This window comes from Pygoscelis adeliae, unplaced genomic scaffold, assembly GCF_000699105.1.
Source record: "Pygoscelis adeliae isolate BGI_AS28 unplaced genomic scaffold, ASM69910v1 Scaffold31, whole genome shotgun sequence".
Classification (NCBI taxonomy): Eukaryota; Metazoa; Chordata; class Aves; order Sphenisciformes; family Spheniscidae; genus Pygoscelis; species Pygoscelis adeliae.
The window spans coordinates 7,726,187-7,745,062 of NW_008824233.1; positions in this window are offsets into that span (position 1 = coordinate 7,726,187).

Here is an 18,876-nt window from a genome sequence, read left to right on the forward strand (position 1 = left end):
TGCCTTGTGTTTCTGTATGCAGTAAATGGTGTTTGTTAGGGATAAATCAGTGTATTAACATAGCACAATATCAGCAAAGCTAAGTGAACTTGTGTAGCCCAGATGGATCTGGCTTTTGTTGAACCTTGTGAAATCCACTAGCCAGGAACTATTTGTTCTTGCAGTTAGCCCATTCCTTTCTTAACCCACAGGCAAAGTAAAAGAATATCATAAAGCAATGGGAGGATGATGTAGAAAAGGTAATTGCATCTATTCTGTTCATTCCCAGAGGCTCAGAAGGCAAGAACAGGAGCTTCTGTGGCAGAAAGTTAGTCTTCGAGAGTACAGAGACCCTGGAAAGAGAGAGCAAAACCTCAAAATGGCATTGCTCAGGAAGGAAGCTTTGGACTTAGTCTCCTTTTGAACCATCTGCTACTGTGTATTCTCTCACCTTTTACTACTTCCCTCCTCAAGTCACTCCAGAATTTATTGTACGCTTTGCCCTTGCCTGCCAACTCTGCTGTGGGGTCAGAGGCTGGCTAACATATGCAAAGGACTGTTAAACACAGTACAATGGAGACAAACCTCCTCAAACCAGCAGGAAAAATGGTGCACAATCAGGATTTGTATTAAAAAAAGATCTTCATCTTTCTTTTATTTCAGCAACTTGGATCACTATCTATTTGTATTTATACTAGAAATAATATATATCCAGATGAAGTGTTGATCTTTCAGTGTAACTACTGGGTCAACAGTATTATTAAGTCTTTTCACTGCAACATGGTACTATAAAGGTGGCCTGATTTTATATAATTGTTCCTATTTTATAAAATGCAAGTTACTTCTATTTGTCATTGTCTTGTGTAAAACTCCCCTCATTCTAATTGTGTGTCATCCCTTTGCTTTTGTACTGAGAAAACATACTCCATTAACTGTCCGACTCATTCAACAGTTACCAGTTCTTAGTGTTTCTGTGGTGCTGGTGCAATAGTTGTTTCTTTAGTGACTCCTCTTGAGTCCTAGAATACTGTAACAGGATAGTACTTGAACAGGTGAATTCTGGTAAGCAATTGTTGATTATTCTTTTCAGAGAAGAAGTGAAAAGTCACATAAAGTAGTGAAGCTTTCAAATTTTCATCACTGTACGGTACTGGGAACAGGGCCCTGCAATTCTGTACCAAATACCCTTGTTTGAATCTGGCAGCGAAAGCCCATCATTAGAGAGGAGCAATGAAGGTGTGACAGCACCTTGGGCAAGCTACCAAGTGCATGCAAAGGTCAGCTAGTGGATGAAAGGGGAGTGCAAGAATTAAATGAAAGGAGGAAAATGCCAGTGTTATGCTGACATTTTCATTAAGAAATTCACTGAATACGTGGAACAAGTCTGACATTTACTTATACAGTGGTAGAAATCACTACACCGTGTGTACTGCATGTTTTCCTGTTCAGTCAGCATATTGTACAGCTGTGATAAAGGGGACTGTAGTCATTTCACAATAACGGTGATACAAAATTGTTCATTGACTCAGCTTTTTCTCCATTATACGAAATATAGTCTAACTGGCCACGTAAGTCAATTTCTTTCATTACGCCTCTTTCCACCTCCACACGTATCATGGCTGTAATCATCCTTCTAAAATGATTTCGCAGATGTTGCTCCTTTCTATACAAACAGCCCACCTTTCCTCTATCTTTCTCTTAAACAGGTATGTTCGCTAAATTACTGTAACCGGGCATCGTACATTGTAAAGTCTGGTTTTAGTTACATAGCTAGAAAATTTTGCTGTAATGCCACTTAATGAGAGGAGTCATTTATCAGGCCTGAGTGACGGGTAAATCCGTCACGGACCACGGTGTGGTGCATTTCTGCATTCAGCAGTTTAATATGCACATGGAAGAGTTGACTCTCCATTGGACTCATCCAAATTACATCACTTTGGCAATATAAAGAGGTCATAAAAGGGTAAAAAAGGGCCTTTGGAAATACTCCCCGCTTTGGAGGTGTTCTGGGGTTACAGGCAGGCCCAGAATGGTCAATTATCTGGCTCTTCTGGACAGGTGGATGGCTCGTAAGGGACGCTCGCAGCCAGAATATGAATTAGAGTAGCTTTAAACTTTCTCTAATTGATGCCGGGAGTTCAACAGGTTCCCAGGCAACCTGAAAATACAAGGAATACAAAGGTAATTCAGAGAGTTTGGTAGTAAATTTCCCCCCTGTGGAACTCGGTAACAAAATTCATATCGAGTTTGAGGGTGGCAGAGTGGGAGGCCAGATTTAATGCTTGGCATTTAATCTTGGAAGTAGCACTGAGCCAACAACCCTTGGGGTATGACACATGGCCTGTTTATTTCAACTTCGTACCCCGTAAGTTTCATTCCTTCTGCTGTTTCTTTATCTGCATTGGAAGGTCCATTTGCACAAAGAATGATATTAAAATTAATGTCCATCCAAAGACATAAAAAGGTGCTTCAAACATTGATCAGTTATATTTTACCACACACCGATGGGATGTGCTGCAATACTGCCTTTTCACAGACTGCCAAAAAGGGATACAAGAGGAACGTTGGTGCTGCAGCACTAATCTTTGGCTATCGTGAAATTACCACTGCAAAGGGGGAGACAAGTCAAACGGAGATATTCAGCGATGTCACCACTTAGCATGGTCCGCGCTCCTCCTTGCTATTACTACCCTGCGAACAGTCCACCCTAGCCTCAGCATGCCCCCCACTCAGCCAACGGCTGGGGCAGCATAGTAGCAGCAGCGGTGCTCTTACAAATCCTGTTTGGCTCTTGGGGCAAGGGAGTGGTAACAAGCAGTTGGGGAAAAGTGTTGCCTTAAATTTTTCCAGCTGTTTCTACAGTCACGTGTGTAAGCATGTAAGAAGGTCACGCAAGGAGACACTAGTAGTTGAAAATGCTCTGGAAGGGAGAAAAGGGGAATCTTTGTTGATTGCAGGCTCCTTAACTCAGACCTTGAAGGAGGGACACGTTTCCATCTAGGATCCTGACCCTTCCCAAAGACTCAGTAGGTTGACCACTTGCAATGTACGCCAAGAACTGTCAGAGTACCTACACTCCTAGTGAAATCAGAGTCAAATCAGCTCTCTCAGTGGCCCTTGGGACACAGTGCATACCTGGTAGTTTACTTGCAGGCTTAGTTTTGAGTACACCAGCCAGGTCCTTTTAAAATAAAACCTGGATGTGGTTTTGTGGGTAGCTTACTCCAGGGACAGCTTGTTTTCAAATGTGTGTAAGACCTTGCGATCTTTGTTTACACGGTCTTCCCACATTGTCTTGGCAAACTTGCACCCTAAAACATCTTCATATGTCACGTGCTATACCCACGGCACACAATATAGACTCTTGTCACCACCTTTCTGGCAGGTTATGTTAAGGGCATTATTTTGTGTATTTTGAACAGCAGAAACAAACCCCTTTTTTCAGGGTGGATATTGAAGCAGCAAATGGGGCCAGAGGGATTAAGACCAAGCACAGCAGAGCGTGGGCTGCAGTACGCTTTGGGCATAGTTAATCCTTTACTGATGGATTTGAACCCCAAGGAAATGTAGATGCAAGCTTGCTGTACCAGGTGGTCTGAAGCCAGAGAATGTTTTTCAAAGTGTAGGTGTAGCCTTCATCTTCTTGTAAGTGTTACCAAGAGAGGCCAAGATCATCAAAAAGGTCTATTTTGGGGCTGACAATAGATAGAGGAGTTTGAGTTCTAGCCACAGAAACTATTCTTTTTCTGAGTTAGAGTTGTTTCTTTTCATGTGATATTTCCTTTCATGGCATCAGTTTAGTTTACCTCCAAGAAAAAATAAGAGGATATACCAAAGGATATGGCCTTATTATTTTATAAATGATAAAATGACTGAGGAATATGGGAGAAAAGTTCCGTATTTTGGACTTTATCCTCAGATGAAATTCAAGTCCATACTGATAATTTACTGAATCTGGTATTTCTGATAAAAAGATCACAGAGTGAAGAAATGAATCATTCTATTCCTCTCAGTGCAGGATGACTTAACAGGTGCCACTGATGGGGCATTTACTGATACGCAATTCCATGAGCTCCAGTCTAGCCCAAGCAAGGATTTCTAACTTACTCTGCTGTAGTCCTACGGGCAGAGCCACCTCCTAGGTACTGGACTGTAGTCCATGTAGTCAGAAAGGAAATAGCGTCGTCAATCACACCCACTGTCAGTATAATAAAAAGGAGATCTGTCAGAAAAAAATACTCAGCTGACCACTGACATTGTTTCTTTTGTTTTCCTGGGCAATACAACAGTAATAGATTGATAATAATCAAATGATCTGTTTCCTAAGGAACTATATTTGTAAACAAATACATTTCCTGCATTATAGAAATAAATTATAAATATATTAGGATCTATTAAATATAGGATCTATAAATATATAGGATCTATTTCTACCAGTCCTGTTGCTCCAGAAATTCTGTTTTTAGAGTCTGTCTTTTCTTTCTGTTCCTCCATAGCTGAAATGCCTTCTGTTTCGTTTGCTTTCTTATTTTCAGCAGTTTCTGTGACAATGTCACATAGTCATTTCTGCTAAATGACCATAATTGTTAGCTTGAGCTTGTTAGGTGTTTAACAAATATATAACCTACCAAAAGTAACAATAGATTGTGAAAAACTGAACAATGCATTTATTCTTATTTCCATATGCTTTGAAAAAATGCGCTGTAACTATCCATTTTCAGGTAAAACATGAACACTTAAAAAAAAGAAAAAAAAGAGGGGGGAGCTGAATTTAATATCCATAGTATAACCAAGTGGGAATGAATGCAATACATATAATACACTTTTCAAAAGCTAGATGCCTGTTACAGCATGAGAATTTTCCACTCATGGTATTTTTGATACAAAAGTAGTTTCATTTGTAATAATTGAAGTACCTGAATTGCAGCTGTCCATATGTATTTTTATAGTTTATATTTTCATAATAAACCTATCATCAGAAAGTCAAAATGTCTAAAGTATTGACATAATCATGCTAACTGATTCAGGAAGGTCCTGGTGAGGGTGACTAGGTACCATGGTTAGCGTCATATTATAGATACCGAAGAGCAAGACAGGTAATTTAAGGAGGCAGAAGACTTCTCAATGTGACAAAATGCCTACTGCAGGTAGCAAGTGGGCTTTGAAGAAATTCCAGTTGCTGCTGGAAGAGGCTAAGTTGCATCTTGAAAAGGTAATAATAAATAATATCCAGTAAGTTTTAATCATGGACAATTTAAAATGTTTTTTTTTTAGCCAAGGTCATACTTGCAATACGTGCTGAGAAATGTTAAATGTAGAAGCTTTATACCAACAAGCTTGTTTTGTTTCAGAAATGGATTTCTTTTCTGAGGCTGTCAAACCTTTCCAAATGGGAAATAATCACCCAATACTAATTACTACAAAAAATGAAATAACCCAGCATTAAAATGCTGTTTTGTCTGGTAGATCTCGTCCCTAAACAGATAAAACAGTTAGGGTGGTGCTTGAAACCGAGTTACTGTCCAGATTGTGCAGCACACTGTCTGATTTCCCTGAGCTTTTTAAAGAGATGTATCTCTCTGGTATAGATCCCCGTGGTCTACTTACAGAGAAATTTCATTACCATGCTGTGCGGTCCTCACGGTGCTGAAAGTAAAATATTGGATTGACAGGCACTCGTTGTGGAGGAGGGCTTATTGATGACGGAAAGACTGATTCAATCTCTAATCCTGAAGAACGACCTGCCACCTGGAGTGATAGTATACAGATGGGTGCAATCTAAACTCTCTTTCCGCCTCAAGTTGCATTTGGCTGTAGATTAACAATGTGATTCCATATAATGAAGATGGTTGTTTGGTGCAGTGGCAATTTTCCATTACTGACATGCAATGTCAACAGTTCTGACAAAGCTATAAGGACAGTGTTTAAATGTGCTACATCTGGCTGGGACGGTTGCCAGGTTATTAACAGCCCCATTAAAATTACCTGCAGAGATCTGCTTTGGTAGAAGAGAACGTAGAGCACTGTTTCCCCTGCGACTGTCTAGCAGGCATAATAACAGTCCCGTAGCACACACTTGGAATAATACAGTGTTACGGTAGTGGTAGCAGCTTTTTTACAGTTTTATTTTGGTGAGGGACTATTTTATAGCTTTAATTGTATTGAATCTGATTCCTGTGGCATTGCTCAGGCAAATATCCCATTGAAGTCAATGACAATTTCACCTTAGGGTGGAGTTACATCAGTAACTTGATTTTATTAATGATATTTCCAATAAAAATACTCTGAAGATGTACGCATACATATAAACATTTTTAAAAGCGATATATGAATGTCCTTTTAATTATCCCTTTTTTCCCCTTTCCTCTTGAATGACTATGTAACACTCCCAGTGAAGCGTATATAATATGAAAGGGTTTTTGATTTTATTAATGATATTTCCAATAAAAATACTCCTGAAGATGTACGCATACATATAAACATTTTTAAAAGCGATATATGAATGTCCTTTTAATTATCCCTTTTTTCCCCTTTCCTCTTGAATGACTATGTAACACTCCCAGTGAAGCGTATATAATATGAAAGGGTTTAAAGGCATTTTTCTGAGTAAGAGTAAAGGGCCATGCTGTCCCAGAGGACACTGCAGAAGACACAGCACATTTTCTGGTGAGACTCCCCCATTCCTTTTGAATGCAGAGGGAGCACTTCCCAGTATAATGATAAATGGGCTTGTGATCCTAGCTCTCTATAAGCAGGTTTTAGTCCAAGTTGAAACATTCCCCCTAAGGTTAGTACTGGAATGCTGGAGAAGGTTCTTGCACCCTCTCTCTTACCAATCTGTACGGTGTCTGCCATAATTTACTTCCAAGTTGTGTCTCTTCACGTATGCCCAAAGGATCTCTGCATACTGAATAATCCAGCAGCTGCCTGCTTCTCATCCATATAGCTTGCGAACAAAAGTCCACGGCTTGTGGTGAGGCTACCTGGGAGTGCCTGGCAGCGCGCTGCCTCACCGGGTGTGCTCGGGAGGGCTATGCGGGGGACAACGTAGAAGTACCAGCTACACCTCAGCCTGCCTTTGAACGCTCCCTGTCCCTGTTGGCAGCAAGCATGATCTTCAGGATGACTTCGGGGTTAGTTCATAACGTGCAATGAGAAAAGGAGCCCAAATGTGGTCATCTTAGCTTATTATGGGTGTGTGATCAATGGCGTCAATAAAAAACTGGGGGCATTTCACATCTGATTATAGTTCTCTTCTCTGGGATGCTGTAGTGAGTAAATTCATTTCTTTGCAGCCTGAAGAAAAATACAAGTCTTTGAGTGCTTTTGTGTCAGTGCACAGGCTTTAGTCTGTGTCCCTCCTGCTTCAGCTGCCTGCACAAGTGGAAGAATTTTCAAAAATTTGGGGCAATGCAAGGGCTCTTGACATTTATTACATATGGAACTTTCCACATGTGGCAGAAATAGAAGACTAAGTTTAGAACGAGCAATATGACTTAATGTCTGTTATGCCATATGTTTTTCCTCCTGCTGCTGTACCAGAGAAAAGGGATGTGGAATAACCTGACCTCATTCTGACCGTGGCTGTGTTTGTAACTCCTTGGGGCTGTTACAGCCACATGAAGAATTCTCATTCTGCTGCGCCACAGAATAGGCAGATAAAATACACATCTGTGACAAGACCTGGAGCAAAGGGAGTACAGTTTTGTACCTGAATTCCGCATACAAGTCTGCCATGGATCCTCTGAAACATATATGACCTCTTATTTAAAATTAATTATTTTTTAAGTACCTGTGTAGCTCTTGGACTACCGTGATGCAAGTCATAGCAATATACATGTTATGCATACATTTTGCAGGTCATGAGAATGAGTCGTACACGTACAGTGTAGGTGACATGAAGAGTTCTGTGCAAAGACAAAGGGTAAAATATATATAAATTTTAATTAGATTGGAGCTCAGTCTGTGTCATGTAATGGATGTTCTGTGCTGTAGAAGTAAGAAATGAAAACCCGTGAAGGCTAGTCATTTCGTAGTGTTCAGTGACACTCAGATTCACGCTTTCACCCATCTTATTCTTTAGTGGTAGCGCAGAAGTAGAAACGCAAGCATGTAGTCTGACCTATCAGGCTTGGAAGAGGGAGGGTCAATCTCACAACTGAGCTTTCTTAATTTGTTGTATATTTTATTCACGTACTGAGATAGGTGTAGGTCTTTCAATCCAGCTTAGGAGAAAAAAGGGCTAAGAAAAATAATGAAGGAATGTAGTAAAAAATCTAGCTTTCCCACCTGTGGTGAGAAGTTCCAGTGACTGAACATCCAACTGTGCTCTGTGCACAGAACATTGATTTAAAGAGGCACCATCCAGTTGAAACGATGGGCTAGTTCCATAGCGAGTATGCAAAGATCTGTTTTTACATGACTTCGTGGGACTTGTATCTGTTTATACTAGCAATTTAGGCTCATAATTTTAGTGTAAATATCTTTTTAGACTGTGTTAAAACTAACAAATTACATTATTTAAACTGAAAAAGTAAAGAAATATGTTATGCTGCTATTTTTGCTATAACTACCACTAATTTTCTCATTTAAAAATGGAAATAGTCAATTATAGTCTATTTCACTTTCAGATTCCAATATTTGGAGTAGATTTTTTTATCTTTTCTAAAACTAGAAGTAAGTACTTTACCTTCTGATGGAGAAGGAGGAATCATCCATATCCATCTCGAGTATATTTCAATTAACTGTATTTTTATGAAATTCATTTGTATAGAAATTAATATTGGAGACAAATCTGATTAAATGGTGTCTCTAAGGACAGATGTATAAACCAGGGTATTGCAAACTCAGCTTTGTTTTTCTTCTAGAGAATCTGAGATTGTCTTAGAATATTCACCCTAAATGATATGGTTAAATTAGTTGCCTGGTAGTACAGTACTAGATAGATACAATAGTACCTGTGTTTAGATACTACTCATAGTAATGGGTGTATAAGATGGATGGTGCCAGTCCTATTAGTACACTGGCTATCTACAGCCAGATAATTCCTTTATTTTAAAATTAATACCGTCTCTATTTTTTGGTGTAGGTCAGACATAATTTTCATTTCTTTTTCTATCCCTTCTCAGACACTGATAACTAATGATGGCTCTCTTACATTTCAGGGTCTTATTGTAGTTTCAGCTGTCTTTTTCTTTCTTTCTTCTTCAATGAGTTTGACTCTTTGAGCTCTCTTTTCTTTGCCATTTCCGTTCACTTTTTGTTACTTAGCTTTTATTTAGCTTTGCACCTTGCCTCATCTTGCTCCTTTTCATTGACATGACCATTTTTATTTGTAGTTCTGGATCAGTTCCCTCACTTAGAGTCTTGGTCATTGTCTCTTCCTGATGTGGGACTTACCTGACCCTTCTTTTCTTCATGGTCTACTAGCTGCAAATTTCTCTTCTTTAATAATGAGCTTATTTTGTCTTACATCACCCTGTCTGTTGAGCTCTGTCTTTTGTCATACTTCTACAACCTCTAATTTATCTACATAAGATCTTCTCTCATTTGATTTTCTTACCTTCCACTCTAAGATTATGTTTATACTCGTGGCTAAGCCAGGTAATGGGCTAAAGCCAAAGCTCATCACAGTCTGGATCCACATATCCATATGGCTGGTAGGATGCAAGTGTCCCTGTATTTAGTAGTCACACACTGCCTAAAAATCCTTGCTTTCCTTGTAGCAAGTGGTGCCTACGCCCTCTAGAAAAGGTTATCTGAAGTCTCCTCAAGAGCAGATGGGATATCCAGTAGCAGCCACTCAGGCAGAGCTGTGTTCTCCAGCCTACAGGACTGTCATCTTCTTGGGCAGGCACAACAGAGTTGAGTAAGCCTGACTTTTAGGGTTGCCTAAACACAATGCCTTAGTACGTGTTTGTAAAATGGGCCAAGGCTTTGTAGAATACTTAGACAAAGTATTGTACCATCTGAGGTATCTTCTCTTCCCTTGTATATCAATTCTGACAGCCTTTGAACTACAGAGAATTACAGGAGAAACCCCCTCCCTTCCAGTCCTGAAACGGAGACCAGGTAGAAATCTTGCTCAGCATGGTTTTTTTATCACCAGTTTGTTTGCTTGCTTTCTCCCCGATTCCTCTGCCTGTTTTTCTCAGCAGCTATTCTGACATCTTCCTTGCTTTGCTATTGCCTTCTCTTTTCTTCCTCTCTTCCTTTTTTCCCTTCAGATATTTTGTGGTCTCTTGTCATGCTTATAAAAAAATCTCATTTCACCTTTCCAGCCACCATATGGCAAGTATCAGACTTGGATATGTAAAGTCTCTATGATGTTATTACAAGAATAAATGTTCCCAGGAGTTATGTTATTATGTAATTTCCAGATGTTGAGTGGGACCCAGACATATTTTTGCATAGGTTTCCTGACCAGATCATGGCATAACCAGTACAGTTTGTGAAAGTAATGAGCATGTTGTAGAAGATCAGTCTTTAAAAATGCAACACACAAAGAACTGTCAAACAACTTTGATCGCCTGATTAAGAATTCAATTAAATGGGAGGTTAAGAAATGAGTCCATTGCTTCACTTTAAAGACATGCAAAAAAATAGATATTTAGGAAACCAGTTGGTGAAGTAAACTGAAAATACTGATGGCTTGCATATCTAGAAATTATTTCTATGTAAGCAGAAAAACTATAAGGATGACCCTCAGGCTTCATAGATAAATAACAACTTAAAAGAGACTGTAATATCTGAAAGGGAAAGATAGGCTAACAGGCAAAGACAGCCACATCATGGAGGTTAGCAACTGTAAGGATTAAGTGAGAATTGTTAGTATTTAATCTGTGTTAGACTTTATAAAGGAAATTTAGATCTTAAAGGCCTTGAGGAACTCTAGGGTGAAGATTCAAAGGAGGTTTCTAGCAGTCCAAGATCCCAAGTGATAGCAGGGAGAAACTTCGTACTGAATTTTAAGATAGGTTTTGATGAGCCTCCCTTTATTCCTGTATACAACATCCACTTACCTTACTCCTTTAACACTTTTCCAGATAACTCATATCTGTCTTCTACGTAGCTAGTCTTTGAAATTAAGGCCTCAAACATGCATATCACAGTTTATGTTCCCTGTACTTCAGGTGCTCTTATTTTTCCTTTTAACACTTGAGAAAGAGCAAAGCAAAAAGTAAAACTAAACACATGGCAGGCAAGCAATGAATAGAAGTTAGGAAGGAATTTATTTTCAGCTGAAAGGTACATATATTGGAACAACAATTTTCATGAACTGCTTCCTCCCCCACTGTGATCTCAACCCTGCTGTGATTCATGTTTCCTGGGATTCCTCCTCCTTTTCTATTGTTTGTCTAACATTAAGTCCACAGCTGAGCAATTCTCTATCCCCAAGGTTTGTATTTGCAATGAGAGATATGGGCACCAAACCCCATGCTGCTAGAATTCCGTTATTACCATCTATATTTCAGTCACTTTTCAAAATATAATATAGATTCAGCACTTGTCTCTCTTGTTCCAGATGTCCACCATAGTAGGGTTTAGACCTCCCAAGGTCAAACTCAGATTCACCTACCTCTGGAACAACAGCTAAGACATCCAAGGTCAATGCCCCTAGATTGCCATCTAGACAGTTTCTCTTACGATGTGTGAAGCACATTTCTGTATAGAACTTCTGTGTGGGTTACATGACATCTGGCTGTCCCAAGAGTAATTTTGACAAGAATTCAGTACACAACAAAACTACATTCTTGACCAAATACAGTTATCTATAGTGGATTTAACAATTCAGGGCAGAAAAATATAACTTCTGCTGTTAGCGCTTTACTTCTCTGAATAGATATCAAAATTTTGCTCCTACTTCTCAGTCTATTTCTGTTCCTCTCCCATACTTTCTTGGTCCCTGGAGAAGGCCTTCTTGCCTTAGGTCTTAACCCAGTCTTAACTTTTCCAGGCCCTTGTTCTGTTTTAGCTACATTCAGTATGCTGGCCTAGATCTACCTCTTCTTCACAGGTGCACCTCTCTCTTTCTTGACATCTCCTCTTACATGTCCATCAGTGGTTTCAGCATCTTCCCTGTCATTCAGGCTTACAACTCCTATGTAAATTTTGGCACTCTCTTCCCTCTTTCTGGAGCAAGTTGTCACTCCATCATGTCACTTCTCTCTAACTCCATGTTCCCTCTTCTACTTCCATGACTGGAACTGTTGTTCAGGATTTAGTCTTCTTTTGTTTCAAGCACTGCAGGTCTAGTGCCAGCTTGGATCCCCTGCATTTGTCCCAAGAGTATCCAGGAGATCCCTCTCATCCCTGGCACTGGTTGGCATCCCTACACTGCACGGTTTTTGTCTCCCACAGCTTTCAAATTTCTTGTATTTCAATGGAAGTTGTTGTACTATGAGACTGAAAACTGGCAGCAGAGGGCAGAAGCAGAAGCACTGCGACTCTTTACTAGATCTGTCGTGCAGGCACTGTAAACCTAGCAAGCTTTTATTGTCCAAGAAACCCATGCAGGTTAAGTGCTCTCCCTGAATCATCTGAGTTGGCGTGCATCACTGGCCAGGTGTTTTCATCCATTCTGCGGGCAATGGAATCGTTTATGGGATTGTCTGATCAGCTCCTCTGACTAGAAAGAGATTTGCACTGTTCTCTGGTCTTGACTTAGGCAGCGGATTACTTGTTTTTTTTAAGTGTTTTGAGGTTTTCATGTCTTCAAAAACCTATCAGGCATAAGCAGTTTCATTGGGGGCATTAAATATTAGTTACTGGCATAAACATTATTTCTGATACTCATGATGGAGAGGTTCAGTGTTTGTGGTATACTTGTGTAATGCTGCAATTAGCAATATGGGACAATGTGATGCTGTGCTGCAGTTTTGGCCTGAAACAGTAAAGGTACCTGCTCCCCCCTGGTTATTTCTACTACTGTTACAATTTGACCAGCAGTTGCTGTTCACTCCAGCTGGTAATTCTCCACGTAATGCATGAATAGTCAACATGAGCCTATTTACAATTGAACTGTCTCTTCATAGTGAGATTTTATACTAGCTCCATGACTATACTTCCCAAGCATCACAGTACCTAATGTAATGCTAGCTATGACACAGTCCAAAACTCAGAAACACCAAGCTTTTGTTTATTGTTTATTAAATTGTTTCAGAAACTTGCCATGGACTATAAAAGCTTTCACAAAAAGTGGCTGTTCCAGTTCTGTAAGGTGCGGCCTTCGAAAATTCACTTCTTGTTGGTCTTAGAATATATTAAATTACTGTTCATCCTTATTTGACTGATTTAAAAGGTTGAGAACTACAAGATTATGGATGTTCTATTTTTCCCCATGTCTCTTCTTTATTGCCTTTTTTCTTTGTTATCTCTCCTCTTCTTAAAGTCTTAGTGTAATCCTCACCCCCTTCTACAGGGAACTAAATACACACAGTTCCCCTGACAATAGTTAGTACAGGGCTCCATAAAGAGCTGGCACAAAATTAAAGAAGCAGGGAAATTTCCAGTAAAAATACTGCGTAAGCTCTGCATATACATAAATATATTTGCAGCATAATTATGAATGTGTCACTCCCTTGATACAACTTCAGTAAAATAGCTTGAGACATTTATTATCAATAACTAAAAGTTAACTTCAGTTAAGACCCCTTTACCCTTTTATGTCCTCTCTTTTATTTTTCTGTTTCTCTGCATGTATAAGTATTTCATGCTTTCCTGTCATTCATTTCTAGGGAGGGTCACCTCTCTGCTGCTAGTTGAGAGATGGTGATGCACTGATAAAGACTAATAGCAATGTTCACAACAGTGAATCGCTTGAAAATCAAGGGACTGTTTTCAAGATAAGGTGCTTCTGTGAATCCCGTTAGGTATGTGTTAGTTGTTACGAGGATCAGGGTCCAGTGGTGGAGGTGTTCCTGGCGTCTGTGATACTGTGACTCAACAGTGAAAGAATGAACACATGTATGTCGGGGCACCACTGCCCGCGTCTAAGTGTGGGTTTGTAGGAATAGTGTACAATTGCCTAAGTTAAGAATGAGAACACACATGATGTATAATACTGCTGCATGACAAACGAATACGCAATGCACTTAAAACTCTTGTACCTATTTTTTGCATACTTGGCCTCTTTCCTGGGGTTTACTCTGGCATTTCGAATGTAGCTGCTCAAGTATCATCTTAAATATGAAGTCTTTGTCAGCTAGGGCTGTCTGGCAAACAGGAAATCTGCTTCCTGGACATTTTAGTCGGGAATTCAGTTTCTCTTCTTTAAATGTTCGTAGTTCCAAACCCATATTCATTAGGGAGAGATTCATATTAAAACTGCCACAGTCCCATTGGCTATGGCGCTTCCTGGGTATGTAGGAGACGATAGTGCCAATTCCTTCTCTCCTTGATTCCAGCCATGGTCCTGTGCCTTATCAGCTGCCATTCTCGTATAACAACCCCAGCTGAGTACACGTAGAGAGCCACAGCACCAGCTTCGTAACAGGTTTGTAAATCTGAATTTCTCAATTTTTTTCATGAGTTCCTAAGTCACCAAGATTTCAGTCTCGATGTTGGGTCTTCTGAACAAAGGGAATACATTCGTTAACATTACACTGCATACATTCCTTCCTTCCGTTACAAAGATGCGATAAACTAACAATAAAAGTTAAGTACATTTGAAATGCCTTTAAAAATTTTCTGATCAATTCCAGTAGCAACAAATTTTCAGGTACATAAATATAAAATAAAAATCAAATATTCTTAAACGCTCTAGAATAATTTCAATACTGGTGTAACATATATGATATATAATATATAAACTTATATCTTTTTATGATTGCAAGGCCAAGTTAAAACCAGTTTTGACAGAATTCATAGCATCAGAAAAAACTTACTTGATTTGGATGTTATATATCCCACTTTTGCATTCAGTATATCACACTATTATGTGTAGAGTTGTGTAGGCATATAAGAAAACAAAGGGAAGCAGAAACCGTTAATGATACTGTGATATTAATTCCCGTTTCTCAATTAGATTCACATCGTGTGAGAGATGTGTGGCTATATTTGACTATTTTTCAACAGAAGCATGGCAAACGATAAATGCACCTCTAGCCTGGGCCTGCTTGTGTACCGGAACTAGTAGAAAACAGGATGGAACAGCAAGGACATACTATGGCTTAATTCTGTATTCCTGCAGAGCCTTGAAATTGTTTGGCCATGATTTCTGTGTTTTGTTTTTTGCTGCTCCAAATGAGAGTGAAGAATTCCTTCCTGTAGTTAAAATGTGTTTTGGATGAGCAGGTGTTGATTCAGTCAAATTTGCAAGCTGATTTAACTTCCTGGGATTTCAACTGTTGAGGCACAAGCGGAAACATTTAAAAAGTGCTGGCAACAGTAAGCGCCTATAGGTCATTATTTCAGATTGTAGTTGTTGGAGGAAATGTGATGCAGCGTTTGGTTCAACAGCTAAAGTTCCATTTTATGGTATTGGTCAGGCTCGAGGAGGTCACTCTGTACCCAGAAAGATATCTTCTGAAACTCTTTTGTTCTCTAACTCCATGAAAGAATAGTTGGAAGCAAAAAATAGACCATGTCAGATGAAAGTTGGTATCTTGGCATAGTTCCATTAACTTAAATGGAGCGATACTGATTTACACAAGCTAAGTGTCTGCCCTTAAGTCTATTGTTTAGAAGTCATTCCGGAGTATTTTCATACCTTTCAAGGGGAAGTTCAGATGGTCTTTAAAACTTGTGACACTTTACTAACTGAAGTGTAAAGCTGCAAAGCAGTAACGAAGGCACTTTCTTTTTAAAAATTGCACTCTTAAGAAAAATCAAATGCTACAAAATCGCTTTATAGCTAAAAATAGTTCTGTCTTGGTGATTTTGAAAGTTCAGATGCTGTGAACTTAACTGTTTGTATTCAGGCTGTGGTAGGGATTCTGCTAGTAACAATGAAAATTTCTTTCCATGCTGATGATGCAAAATGTATTCTTGACACCAGTTCTGAGCAGGCAGCTCTAGATAATCCACACTATTTATCATGGCAGCAATAGAAAACCTTTTGTTCTATTTCTAGATCAGCTAGAGTCTGATTTTTTATCTAACACCACTGAAGAGCTTCACTCTTTCTAAGAGAGAAAAGGCAGGCTGAGTAAATAATAGAACATCATACCTATTTCTTTTCACTTATATTAAATAACCTATTTTGGCATTTTAATGCATGAAGTCTTTTTGATACGTGAAGCGAAAGTGTGGAAATTGTCTGCAAGTCTAGAAAACTTTCCACACTGGGAGACTTGTACAGACAGATCTTCTATCTGTGTCTGTATGCAGCCTCTTAGATGCATTTTGAAAAAGAACTTGAAAAGCATTCGTGTATGTTAAAAAGTGAATCGTTTCTATGATGCTAGTGACCTTACTTCTGTCCCTAAACTAAATGTTACTCAGTTTAGTTAAGTCTGTAATTGCGACTGCCTGGCCTTTTCCTATCAAGCTATTTTTGTCAAAGAAAATTTTCAACTGTCCATCAGAAAAAAAACCCTAAGAAATGAACATTTTTATTTTAGTCTAGACATTTAACCAAGTGAAAATTCATCCTGTGAGTTCAGGCTGATATTAACCTATATACTAGCTACTTACCCAGTACAGTTGAGATATCTCATGGTATCCCATTTTCAATCCCCTTCTTCTCTGTGGAGAGGGGTCTTTGACTAGACTAGATGGCAGATCATGCTCTTCCCCTGACTGAAGTACAGTGGAGTCTTGGTGAATTAGAGTCGGTGCCATTCCAGCATCTCGGGATCCCCTGGGAGGGTTGGACCGCAAGAAGAAACAAAACTTTGTAGACCTCGTGATATGCTTTCCATGTGATCCCTCCCTTCAGAGGGAAAGTGACTTTTTTCAGGTAGAATCAAAAAGCAGAGTAATTATTCTAGAATAAAATATTTTTTATCCTTGGAATAAAGTATCCACATGGGGGAGTTATATCAGCATAGCTATGGCACTGTGATTATTCTGTTAAAGCGAGGCCACTCAAATTCTTCTCCTAGCTAAGCCCCAGTATGACCTGTTACCACAAGTGGGAAGAAAGGGAATAAAGAAGGTTCATTGGGCTCTTCATCACCTCCCCTGTAACACCTTCAAATAAAAACTGTAATTCTGGTGTGGATAAGAACAGCAATGAATGAAATAAAGTGAAACATAGAAGCTTTTTTTTTGTACGTTATTGAAATGTTCTGCTAACAAAATGAGCCAGACAAAAGATAGAATATGATGATATGGCACAGTGCCGTGCTCCATAGAGATATCTAAGCAGTTCTGAACACCTGGACTAGTGTAATCAGTAGCTTATCTTATTAATACATTGAAATGTGTTTTTTAAAGACAGTATTTTGCAACTTAATATCCAGAATATTTAATTTTAGAATTAAAAAGACATATGAGAGTTGAGAATAATAGATGAGATTTTTAAAAATATGTAGTTTATTTACTTTGTTAACAGAATTTGGGTGACAGAGAATAAATCAAGACTTCAAATTCACTCATAAGGAGATTAAATACAGGGCTCTCTCAAAAGTCTGAGTCATAATTCTTGGTCAGATCCTCTCCTAAAATTCACTTCTAGTAATAAGAAATTTAAAATGCCCCTCTAATTGCATCTTATTACAGTAACCCCCCAGTCATTTATTCTCTAAGGCTTTAACACTGCACATTATCAGTGTGTATCATATTGCCTCACTGCACTTTAATTTTGGTGAAATCTGGTGTCTGTACAAAAGGCTGTTGTTTGTAAAGTCAGTTCATTGCAGCAGTTGTTTCTCTTGTTAGTTTACCAAAGTTGCTTTAAGTCAACCTCTTTTTCCTTGTGATACAATACTTCGTAAAAATATACAAATTGTGTAAAAGAGCTGTGCTCCTTAAAACACGTCAATTATTTCATCGAGGTAAGAGACACTCTCAAGAAGAGAGTTCATTAAAAAGGAATTGTTGATCAGTTTATCATAGAAAGATTTGACATAAAAATCATGATGGGTGTAATGTAAGGGTTAACAATTCAATATATGTCATTTATAAGTTCCTCAAGTATGGTTTGTAAAGTCTGTTTTAAGAGTTGCTGCCTTCTTGAACTGTTTCAATGAGAATGACTTCAAGCTCTTCAGGGAAGGAGCTCTTCCTTTATTCTTCTCTCTTAAGCACCTATCAGGATGTGGATGCTCTGAGATATGAAAATGATTAAAACAACACTAATTAGTTTGACAAAGTAAGATATTTAAATGTGGAAAACCTCTAAGAGATCCATTAATGTTGTTAAAATTAAAAAGGGATGCCCGTGGAGTAAAGAACATACCTCAAACAAAGCACTGATGGCAGCATACTCATTGTAGTGGGGATGCCAAGACGTTACTATAGCTTTGGGGGTAGGAAGTATGCAAGAGAACAAGCAGAGGAATGACATGGCTTTTATTTCCAAATCTCACCCATCTCAAAACCGCTTTGATGGCCTTTAGCAGCAACCCACCTGCAGAATACATGGCCAGCTCCAAAGCCTGTAGCTTCAGCTCAGGGATGGCACTGATGGAGAAACAGGGTAGTAGAAGCTTCTTTCTCCGGCCCCTTTGAGGTCTTGCCAGCAGCAGTATGTTCCCAGAGTACTGCTAGCCAGGTAATTCCAGTAACAGCAGCTGGTTTTACAGTAACTGAAGGAAAAAGGTTCAAACGCTTCAGCTGATCCATTATGGGATGTATATAGGTAACAAAGTCTATTCCTACCTTTCTCTCTAGCAAGAATCTCATGCTTAGGAGTCTATGTGAAGGCCAGATTAGAAGTAGATTGTGAAGTCTGTAAAATTAGGAAGCATCAGCTTCATGATTGTCTGTGGAAGCTTCATTCATACCATTTTA